The following is a 12,103-nucleotide window of genomic DNA, read 5'->3' as shown; positions in this document are numbered from 1 at the left end:
GCAAACTACACGATTTCCGTCACAAAGCCATGGTTGTGACAGAAGTTTCCACCGTCGCAAGTGATCCGTCGCAAATGGCTATTTTTCTTGTAGTGTCAAACTCTCCATCTTCTCTCCCTCGTTTTCTTAGATGGACCTCCTCCCACTTTTTCTGGTGATGAGTGTCAATCCACTCTCTATCCTCATCTCCAATCTTCCTGTTCAAAAGAGCTAAGAAACGGGTTCTGAGATCGATCTTCAATAATAATCTGCGCAAGTTTATTCGGGTGAGTAATCTTGAGTTCATACTTGCTAGAATTCCTTTGTCGCCATATATTATACATGCAAGAGTTAATGGTGGCGTCCACAATGGCTTTTCTAGTCTTTGAACCATTCCTGTTAAACCTCCAATGCAAAATATTCTGGGTTGGTAACACGATGCGAAACCAGTCTCCAATCTGATCTATCACCCTATTACTGTAATCACAAGAGAAGAAGAGATGCTCACTGTTCTCATCTGCATCCCCACATATACAACAGTTAGCATCCTCAGTTATCCCTAAATTGTGAAGCTTTTCTTTTATATTCAAGCCATTTTGATGATATATCCAAGCTAGTATACTATGTTTTGATAAAGACCAAGAGTTTCATACCAAATGATGCCAATTAACCTGATTCCTCTTATCCTGAGATATTCGTAGCCTTTTGCAATTTGTAGCTCTTTTACCACTAAAAACACTATATCTAGTGAATTTTTTAAAATTATCCCTTACTCCTTCACATTTAAAATCATCTACCCATTCTCAGTTTCTTGCCCTGTCGGTATTATTTTTTTGATGATAAAGCGGGAATTTGTTAGTGAATACTCCCTCCGTCTCGGTTAATTGTTATCCTTTGGTTTTGACATAAAACCCATGGAAAGAGGAGAGGGCCAATTACTAAATGACATGTGGACCAAATTGAGTGTGAATGATCAAATTGTTCGTCAAATGCATTTCTAAAATAGAAAGGACAACAATTGACTGAGACACCAAAAAATAGAATCGGACAAAAAAAGACGGGGACAGAGGGAGTACTTTTTATATGGACAATGCTAGGGCGTCACCCGGTAATACACCATCTCGACTCTTGGTGCCACCGTAACTAAAATAATCCAATAATAATAAATACAATATTAAACAGAAAATTCACGTGGTATCGGTGAAGTTTGCCACTTTGCACATGGTACCTAATATTTTATGTTTTTGCAAAATGACAATGTCCAGGGGCGATATCGCATATTCTTTGCCATTTTTGCCTTTGACTAAATTGTTTGACAAAAAAATAGATTAAAATGTCATTGAATTTACAAAATTATCCTCGATGGTACTCAAATTCTATATCCGCGGTGGCAATAAAATTGAAGCACTATTACATGTGATTAACCTTTGTCCAAGTTTAATTTATACACAAGTTGGCAACAATTATACAACCCTACAAGAAAAATCTTGTTCTTTCGCGGTTAATTACTACATCAAAACCCTAGTTCTCGGATGCTTTTAGCAATACTTTAGAAATAAGAATGAAGTCCTTTGTTGTCGGTCATAAAAACTCGTCGCCCAAGTAACCAAGTGTATATATAGACATGCATGTACCATACATATTTCATAATTTCATAATTTCTCACTTAAAAATCAAATCACCTCATTACCGAAAAAACAACCAAAATCATAGAATTTCATCAAGTTTTTGAGAATAAATATAATACTATCGTCATGGAGCTAGACATGAAGAAGTCATCACATGATAATTCTAATAAGAGAATAATGAAGTTCAAAGATAATGAAGATAATAAAGTGCAACTGACGTACGCTCAGCGATTAGAGAATTCAACCCGAAAGATGCAAGAAAGATACAATCAAACGAATATGACATGGATTCTAATAATGCCACATGGGATGAAAAAAAGCCACGTACACAATAACAATGTGACTTGGCAAACGAATATGACATAGATTATCAATTTATTATTATATTGCAAAATTTAATTCACTTATTTCCTTTAAAAATTCATCCATATTCCATTAGCTTTAAACTTAATTAATTCAAAAAGAAACTACAATAAAAAAAAAATATGCATTAGCTATAAGTTAATAATTTAAAGATATCTACCTATATAATAACATAAAAGGCCTAGATTGAGTAGTTAGTAGAATGACACGTGGCGCACAACATTTACATCTATATAATAACATAAAAAGCTTAGATTGAATATATAGTTAGTAGATTGACATGTGGCGCCCAACATTTACATGTTAGATTAATTTTTTAATTTTATTTAAAAAAAATTAAAAATAGAAAATGAAAAGGCAAAGTAGTAATCAATAGACTAATTATTCATCTTATTTAAACACTTTCATTTACCATGCATTATTCCACTTAATAATCATTATTTAGTGCTAATCTTTTTATATTCCACCGTCATGAAAAAATTTCACCTATAAAAGAAAATAAATTGATAATATTCTAGCATATTCCTAGCAAAAACAAATTAATGAAAAATTAATGAAAATTAACATAAGAATCTTAGATTGAGTTATTACTAGAATAACACGTGACGAGCTACATATACATGTTTGATCAATTTTTTATTTTTTATTTAAAAAAAAGTAAAAATAGAAAATGAAAAGGCAAAGTAGTAATCAATAGACTAATTACTCATCTTATTTAAACACTTTTATTTATCATGCATTATTCCATTTAATAATCATAATTTAGTGCTAATCTTTTTATATTCTACCGTTATGAAAACATTTAACCTATAAAAGAAAATAAATTGATAAAAATTCTAACACATTCCTAGCAAAAACAAATTAATGAAAAAGTTTGTTTATTTTCACCTAATTATTTTATTTGATTTATTTTTCAACAATTCTCATATCTTTACTTTGTGGTGTGTAGGAATCAAATGGACAATAAATGAAGAGGTAAGAGAGAAGTAGAAGAAAAGTGGAGAATTCGACAAGCATTTGTATTATATAGTTTATTTTCGCCATTGTCGAATGTATATAAAGACACTTGAAATCGTCGACGATTGAATATAATCATCAGCGAATGGTGATCAAACTTTGGTGAAGGAAATCATCAGCGAATTACTGACGAAAAAAGGCTATTACTGACGGATTTTGCCCGTGAGTAACCCGCGTTTTCGTAGTAATATAACTTGACTAAATTGTAACTTTAGTTTTTTTAATCTTTTTTCAATAGTAATATATTGTTTTGCGGATGTTTTTAATATATTCATTATTGTTAATGTGTAATAAATTTATTAAGATTGATATTAACAAGAAATTACAAATATGACTAGTGTAAGTTGGTGTTAGTATTATCTATATATTTAATTAAGTTGGTTAGATAGGTAAATCTATATTTTTCTTATGATTTGAATACTAATGAGATGAGATAGGATACATTTGATTTTGCTGTCTTATTGTTGCTTTGATGATAAGATGGCAAAAGTACATTGTATATATCGATTTGCTATAATTTGTTTATATTAATTCTCTTAGTATAATTACTTACATTTTATCTCAAAACAACATAATACTAATGAGTAGAATATCTTTTTTACTTTTAATTTCAATGTAATAATGGATGTTTTATCTATTTACCCACCTTATTTAAATTATTTTTATTTAATTAAACGTTACAATAATTAAGAGAAAATGAGTGAAGAATATTTTAAGTCTTAAATATCATCATTATTTCCAAACCAAAAAAAAAGGTATATAAACTATGTTTAATACTACTTATTATTTTTTTAATTAATACAAAGTATTATCATTTTAATAAAGTTGACTAGCAAAAATATCAAATTTGACGTTGAACAAAAATGATATCATTTGGTTACAAAAGTAATGAGAATGGGAATAACAAAATAATAGGTTACAATAAAAAAAAAATACTAAAGAATGATGCAAAATCGTAAATAACTGAATATCAAGCTACTACAAAAAGGAGTAAAAAAAATTTACGCCAACAAATTAATGAAAAGTTAGAGCTTAACTCTTACACTTTCACAATAGGTTATCTCCTACTGAATAAACCACAACTCATCATCCTTTCAATTTCCCTATCATAATATTGCAATAGTTAGAACCCTACACAAATGCTTTGTGTGTCTTTCCATCTTTTCTAACTTTTAACTAGTTATGTCTCCCGTGAAAATCACAGGCTTGTTATGGACATCATTTTTTTTATTAAAAGTAATGTCCCGCGGGATAGGAGAAAAGATTCTTTATGAGCTCGGGGACAAAAACGCGTGAATACCAAAAGGCGGAAGCGGTCTATACTAAAACACAAATTCTCATTTGTGACGGCGATATCCGTCACAAGCTTGTGCGGATACCGTTTTCTCTCACAAAATACCCATTGAGAGGTGAGTGGGAAGCACATGGGGGGTGCCCCACCTTGTCCCCTCTTCCTTTTTGTGAGAGGTCACAAGCTTGTGACGGGATTAGCCCGTCACAAGCAAGACTAGCTGATACTAAAATATCAAAGGGACACATGAGGTTTTATAAAAATGAAAAAAATATGAATGTTGTTGCTATCTCTAATTTGCAAGTCATCATTAAGAGAATATTACTCCATGCTACGTCTCATACTCTCATATATCTGTTTACAAAAAAAAAAAATTGCATTAGAAAAAAGTGTATGTTTTGCTTTGTCAGATATGCCACAAAGAAGTGATATTCATGAAGACATATTGTAGCAAATATATGTTGTTATTTGAGATTCAATGATGTCCTGCAAAAGCCATTTACTTGTTTACGTTAACAACCTACAATACATAGTGGTATATTATTAGGACAATTATCATCACTTAAAAAACACGTATAAATTCTACAAAACTCGGATAAACAAACTTCTCCTGAATATATAGCTTATACAGGGCCGTCTTGGAGATTTGGGGGCCCCTGTGCGAAATCAAAAATTGGGGCCCTACTAATATATAATTGTAAAAAATGAAGTTAATCGAATAAGTTTTTATTATTTGGTCTAATATTCCACAAATTCATATACTCGATCTTTAAACAATATTAATAAAAATTTGAGCGTATTAATTTAAGATAGCAAACTTTGCTTATGTTCATACATTAAAATCATAAACAATTATAAAAAATTTCATAGTAAAACATTAAATATCAAAATCGAAAAATAATAGACTAAAATAAAGTAATTCTTACATTTGAAGCTTGAAAGTAAAAAAAAAAAATCTACCTTATATTATAACCATGGTTGAAATTAATTGCGCACAACTTCACATCCGTGAGTTTCTTCGGAAAATTGTTTGGAAATAATTTCATCTTAAATTAATGAGCAAGTCTAGAATATGAAACTTGGAATACACGTTTTTTTTATTTAAGGATGTATTGCATTAAAAGGACAATTAATATTCTTGGAAAGAGGAAGGAATTAATAATTACTAATTAGGCATAGACATTAATGCAATGGATTGTTGACAACATGACATATCTCGCGGGCCAAGGCTTTGTTTTGGGCCATAATTTTCCTGAATTTTTTGTTTACCGAAGGAGCCCTTTCTTAGTAACTTTGGGCCAAAATTTTGGGGGCCCTGTGCGACCGCACGGGCCGCACAAGGTCAAAGACGGGCCTGAGCCTATAAAAACAATTTCATTACACATACGCATCTCTAAATAGGCAATAGTTATAAGCCTTAGTGTGAAAATTACAATAATTAGACAAAACAAACCCAACCAGATAAGAGATTGGATCAAACAATAACCATGGACATGAATCAATTAAGAAAGATAGGTAAATTCCAAACAAATAAATATTAAAAGGAACAAATAAATGGAACTTACCCATTTGTACATCCATAAAGAGTTGGACATGGACATAGGTGTCAAAAAAATTGGGAGAGTAGGAAAATTGACTCCAAGTTTAGGATTAGAAAATGAAGAATACATATATGGGAAAGAGAATTTCAATAGTCAGGATTTTGTAAAATCAATCCTTACAAGTTACAAATGCATCCTAATTCTCTCTTAATGGCATGTTAATATACAATATTAAAGAGTGTTATCATGGGGAGCCTAAGAGTTAGGGTCTTGAGGGAATTCAAGACACATTAAAAGCAAAAGTACAAAACTTATGTTCATGCTATAATGATAGCAATTTAATTTTTGATGTAAGTTATGGAGGTATATTAATATATATGATAGGTGGCAAGAAGCTAAGGTGTGGCACGTGACACTTCAATAGAGGCTCAAGATGCCTTTTTTATGTTATAGGTGGCAAGAAGATAAGGTGTGACACGTGGCACTTCAATGGAGGCTCAAAATGTCTTTTTATGTTATTATATAGATATAGATATAGATTCTTTCATTAATTTGCCATAAATTCAAATTCACCATCCTCTTTAAAAGCCCAATGTTTTACTTTTATAAAATGAATATTTTAATATGAGATATCGTGGAGGGTCTCATGTCAACTTTATTTTTATTATCGATTCATAGAAACGACTCATTTTCTAGCTCAGTAAAACATACCTAAATATGAACGGCTAAAATAGTTATAGAGATAGACCACGAATGAAAAATGGAAAAATCATCAAAAACTAAAGGGGAAAATGCATGAACGATCCTTAAATCGAACCCGTGAATTTCACGGGTCACAAAACTAGTTATTCGTCAAAAGTATTCCTAAAATCGAAAGGTAAACCAATTGAGTGAGACACCTAAAATTAAATAAATAAATAAATAAATTACAACTTTTATGTAATAATGTACCGGTGTTAAATAATCCCTTGACAACGCAAAAGAAAATTAACCTAGTAGTGATAGATGCTAAAGTCGAAATTATCTTAATACAATAATAATTTCTCAGAATTATTGGATTTATTACACGTTTTTAACAAAAAAATTCTTATATAATAATACTTATTAGTGTATTTTTAAGGTTTGTCGGCCCGACGATTAAGCTTTACTTCGATTTTCAAAAACCGTATTAATCTTTATTCTTGATTTAAATTCTAAGTTTTTATAAAAAAAAAAAATACAAATAACCACCACATATTTGCGTATTTTTACAAATAACCACCATGTATTTACAATTTTACAAATAACCCCCAAACTTTTATCTAAACTCCCCAATCACCACTGTATATCCAATTCATGGACTATACAACCAATTGTATATGTTGTACGGTTAGAATCTAAGCTTTGTGATAAAGTATCTGAGCTTTATGTTAAAAAATATGAGCTTTATTAGAAAGTATTAAGCTCATCTATTTACACACTAAAAATATAAATTTTGAATTAGCTCAGAAAGAATACATAGAAGCTCGGATTCTTATACCTTAGTTGTACAATGCTTATGGTACAACTGGATGTATAATCCTATTTGTGCTGTATATCTGACTCGACACTTGTTTTTCTTATTCCCGACTTGTTAAGTAATGTTTTACGTAAAATGCCCATAATACCCTTCCCCATTACTCCCAAACTTAAGAATCCCCAAATTGCCAGAAATACCAAATCACCATCAAATTAATGTTCACCTTTCAATCTTTCACCTTTCATAGACCATAATCAATCAACCTTTACACACACTACTACAGATACAGGCTATAACAACGGTTAAAAACCGTTGTTATATAAAATAGCGGACGTTGTTAAAGCGTCCGTTGTAAAAGGTTTTAACAACGGTTGGTTTTCTTAAGCAACCCGTTGTTAAAACTATTAACAACGGTTTTAAGTATAAAAATCCGTTGTGGAAAGTGTGACTCAATTTTGGTGGGAAAGTTATAACAACGGTTACTTTACAAAGAACCGTTGTTATAACTAAAGACAACGGGTTGTTTCTACATAACCGTTGTTGTTTGTTTTTACAAAATAAAAAAAAATTAAATTAAATATTACTAGATGCATGCATAATTACGGGGCCCGTTATAATTCCGATGCATGCATTATTACTGCCATCCCTGCATATGAATGGACAATATATGGAATGAGAAGGGTTTACATAAGATTTGAAGCAGGGAGATATGATGATTATGGCACAACTTCCTAAACATGCATATATTATATTAATTAAAAAAACAACTCAAAGGACACATTACTTAGTATAAATACATACATTATCTCAACCACCATTCCATTATCTCACTATCTTCAAACCCTAACTGCTAAAACAATCTCCAAACCCTAATTAATCTTTCAAACAACTCCAAAGTTCATCAACAAAATGAACCATTACATCCTTAAAACTCTTACTATGACCGAGAACAACAACAGCTTCATCCGCCGGTTGCTCCACATCGAGGACAGTTTTAGGAGCTATCTTGTGGATGCTCAAGCCGCACTCAAGGACGCCAAAAGAAATGGCTTGACGAGAGTGATTAGTTGTTGCGGCTATATGACGATATAGCAACTGCTGAACGAAACCTCCAAATAGCTAAGGAGGAGAGGAGGGATATCATAGAAGAGAATAAGACTCTTTATGAAAATATAAGAATTGCATTTTTAGAAATGTAATTCTTTTTTTAATTTATGTATTTATATATATATATATATTAATGAATTATTAATTAAGTTTATCATGCATTCCTCTCTACCATCTTGCTTCTTCTTTGTTTTATTTTATTTAATTTGTTTTACGAGCTAATTAAGCGAATAATAACATAATAATGATCGATAAAAACCCATCATACATGCAAATGAAATAATTAAAAAAATAAAATAATGACGATGAAAGACGATGAAACCAACAGTGACGGCGAGATTTACCTGATAATTAGAGAAAGTAAGAGACGATGAAACCAACAGTGACGGCGAGATGATAAAGCGACGATGAGAAAGAGAGAAAGAGACGATGAGAAAGTGTGTTTGCTGTGTTTGTGTTTGTGTTTGTCTGTGTTTGTGTTAGGTTATGTATGTGTTTTGTGGCTGTAGCTGATCTGATCTGTGTTTGTGTGGTTTATAGTATGGAAAGTATTGACAACGGTTGTTAAGCAACAACCGTTGTTAAATAAGTTTTAACAACGGGTTTAAAAATACCCGTTGTGATTACTTTTCACTAACTTTGCACCAATTTTGCGCCAAATTATTAACAACGGTTGTGCAAATTTGACCCGTTGTTAAAACTTATAACAACGGTTATATAACCATACCCGTTGTAATTAAGTTTAGTAAAAATCGTGCCATACATTCTACAACGTCTATTGTGATTTTCGTGCATAAACGTTGTTAAAGGGGCGTTGTAGTTGCCTGGATTTGTTGTAGTGACACCATATTTCAGCAAGTCATTGTGGCTCACGCATATCTACTGGAGCCAGCAACATCGATTCGACACCAAACCCGCCACACCTCATCTCACAATCACCAACCTGCTCGATACTCGACCACCATCGTCGAAGCACCGAGCTGCAACTCCGAGCACCACCGAGTCCATTAAACATACAATCGCCGCCAATGAAGATGCCCTGGCAGCACTGCAACCACCACCTTATTGACATCACCGAGTTTTGCTAATTCGGTTCATTTTAGCACTGCAATCCTAATTGTCGATCTGTGATAAAGTTAGAGAAGGTGAGAGATATAGATCGAGAGAGCTTCAACAATTTGGGGATTTAGGGTGCAGTGTTTCACAAGTTAGGGAGTATTGCTGATGATTTTTACAAAGAAGCTAATGACATTGGTATGTCTAGGAGTAATAGAGGGAGGGGTATAATGGGCATATTACGTAAAATGTTACTTAACGAGTCGGGTAATAAGAAAATATGTGTCGGGGCAGATATACGGTGGTGATTGGGGAGTTTAGATAAGAGCTTGGGGGTTATTTGTAAAAGTGCAAATACATGGTGGTTATTTGTAAAAATACGCAAATATGTGGTGGTTATTTGTAATTTTCTCTAAAAAATATTCGAGCTTCAATTTTAAAGCATGTAAGTTTAACTTGACTTTTGTATTATTTTCACCTCCCATTTTTGTTTTTCCACTTTTCCTTTTCTGTAATTTCGCTTTTTAGTGTGCGATCATCCATGACAGCTCTCCAATCATTTTAGGACTAAGGCTCTGATGTTGTTGTATTATAAATAGGGCTTTTCCAATAACAAGCTATTTTAGTTTTGTTTTTTGATGTATAATGATGTGATTCTCAACGGCGTTTTCATTCACTGGCCTAGACCCTTGACTTAGCTTGATAAACACGGAGTATAATTTTAACTAACTTTGGTAAAGAGTTACTCTTGTGTAAGACGGTTTTATATTAATATAATTGTAAAACGGATTCAATCACAATCCTAGCCTATTTATCGGTAAAAGTGATTACTAAGAAAATCTGCTTTACAATAAATTTGTATAAGGCCGTCTTACACAAGTATTTGTATTGCTAAATGGTCATTTTTGGGTTATTTCAAATAGATGTCATCGAAGCCTCGAAGGTAACTTTTATTTTGGTTTTGTTTTGATTTGATATATCGAGGTCATTTCATTTGACTAACTTAATTTGATTTGCTTAATTCAGGTTGAGTAGAGATCAAAATACGTAAATCCCACATCATGTGAGTTTCATGTCATAATTTTATCGAGTTGGGTGTTAATTAATTGAGTTAACATTGATTAATTTTTTAAATTATATTTTATTTTAGATTATTAAAAAGTAAAAACTAACAAAATTCAAGCACTAGTAGTATACGCGTGATTGACTTTGTCCCAAGTGTAAACTTATTAATGTGAAATACGGAGTAATTATTTTATTCACGCCAACAAATTATACAACCCTAATAATTTCCAAAAAAAATTCAACTGATTTTTACTTACCTAGTTCCTTTAGGACTTCCTTGTTGTCGGTAACAAGAACTCCTCGCCCAAGTAACAAAGCATATATATAGACTGATGTTATTTCATATTTTCATAATCTTTCACTTGAAAACAATTGCAAATTATACATAAACAACACTAAAATCAGAGAGTTCATCAAGATCGTCATCATGGAGAAAGTGAAAGAAAAAGATAACTTAGACATGAATACTACTACTACGAGATTAATGAAGCTCAAAGATAATGAAAATACTAAGGTGCAATTGTCGTATGCTCAACGATTGGAGAATTCAACCCGAAAGATGCAAGAAAGATACAATCAAGCTAAAGATAGCCGGCAAAAGATATGCGTAATAGGGTTGGATGATGCCCCTAATCCATCTCGTCGTAGCGAGACTATGATCAAGAAAGTTATACCTAATGGTGTTAGGAAGCCACTGATGTCTAACGTAAAGCGTACCTCAAGTTGTGTCAAAGACAGAGGCGTAAAAAGAAATTCTCAAGGGTATGGCGGCATCAAGGGTAACAATGGAAATTTGGAGTTGTCGAAGAAACGGGATGAATTGAATGAAAAGAGGAGATTGAATGAAATATACAAATTGTCGTACGCTGAAAGGGCGGAGATGGTGAAGAGGAAATTGCAACAAGGATATGATCAATGCAAAGACGATAGCCGTAAGAAGGCGTGTTTAATTTGTTAAATTCGAAGGGGAGTGAGAAAAAAAAAACATATATAAGATATTAATCCCACATTGATGAAGAAACATTGATCAAGGTAAGAGCTAAGTATAAAGTGGCATTCTTCAACATTGAAAAAATCACGCAGCCATGCATTGAGCACAAAGCGAACTATTCTTTCGCCTTTTACTAAAGAATACCGTGTGCTCGTTGCTTTACAGTGGCATATGTTAATTTTTAGAGGGAGCTCCTTCAACGGAGCTTCCAGCAATTCAAGTGCAATGTCGATAATTTTAATGTCGTTAATTGTGTACTTAATCTGTTAGATGGAGGCTTCTCTTACATTCGTTCATCAACTTAGCTATGCATAATGCATGAAATAATAGCTATTCTTACAATATCATTGTAGTAGAGGACGAGATTGAAGAACCTCCTTAATTTTCATTGGCAAATAATCAGTTGACGAAATAAAAGAAAATTAGCCTCGTCGAAAATGCTAAAATCGTAATTCTTTGACAACAATTCCTCTGCATTATTATAAATAAGGTTGCAATCAACATATTTAGTAGCCTAAGTGGTAAGCTAAGTACAACACATGGCCCTAATTAATCCTCTCATTATGA

The 12,103-nt window shown here is 32.3% G+C and overlaps 1 non-coding gene across 1 annotated transcript; it reads left to right on the top strand.

Annotated features, from left to right (window-relative positions):
- The first annotated feature begins 11,626 nt into the window (after positions 1–11,626).
- On the top strand, positions 11,627–11,744 carry LOC141615504 (U5 spliceosomal RNA). The gene has a single exon (XR_012529923.1). It is a non-coding gene; the product is annotated as a U5 spliceosomal RNA (small nuclear RNA).
- Positions 11,745–12,103: the final 359 nt, after the last annotated feature.

Source organism: Silene latifolia, chromosome 11 (assembly GCF_048544455.1).
Source record: "Silene latifolia isolate original U9 population chromosome 11, ASM4854445v1, whole genome shotgun sequence".
Taxonomy (NCBI): Eukaryota; Viridiplantae; Streptophyta; class Magnoliopsida; order Caryophyllales; family Caryophyllaceae; genus Silene; species Silene latifolia.
Note: the sequence above shows the minus strand (reverse complement) of the source record. Positions and strands in the feature narration are given on the sequence as shown.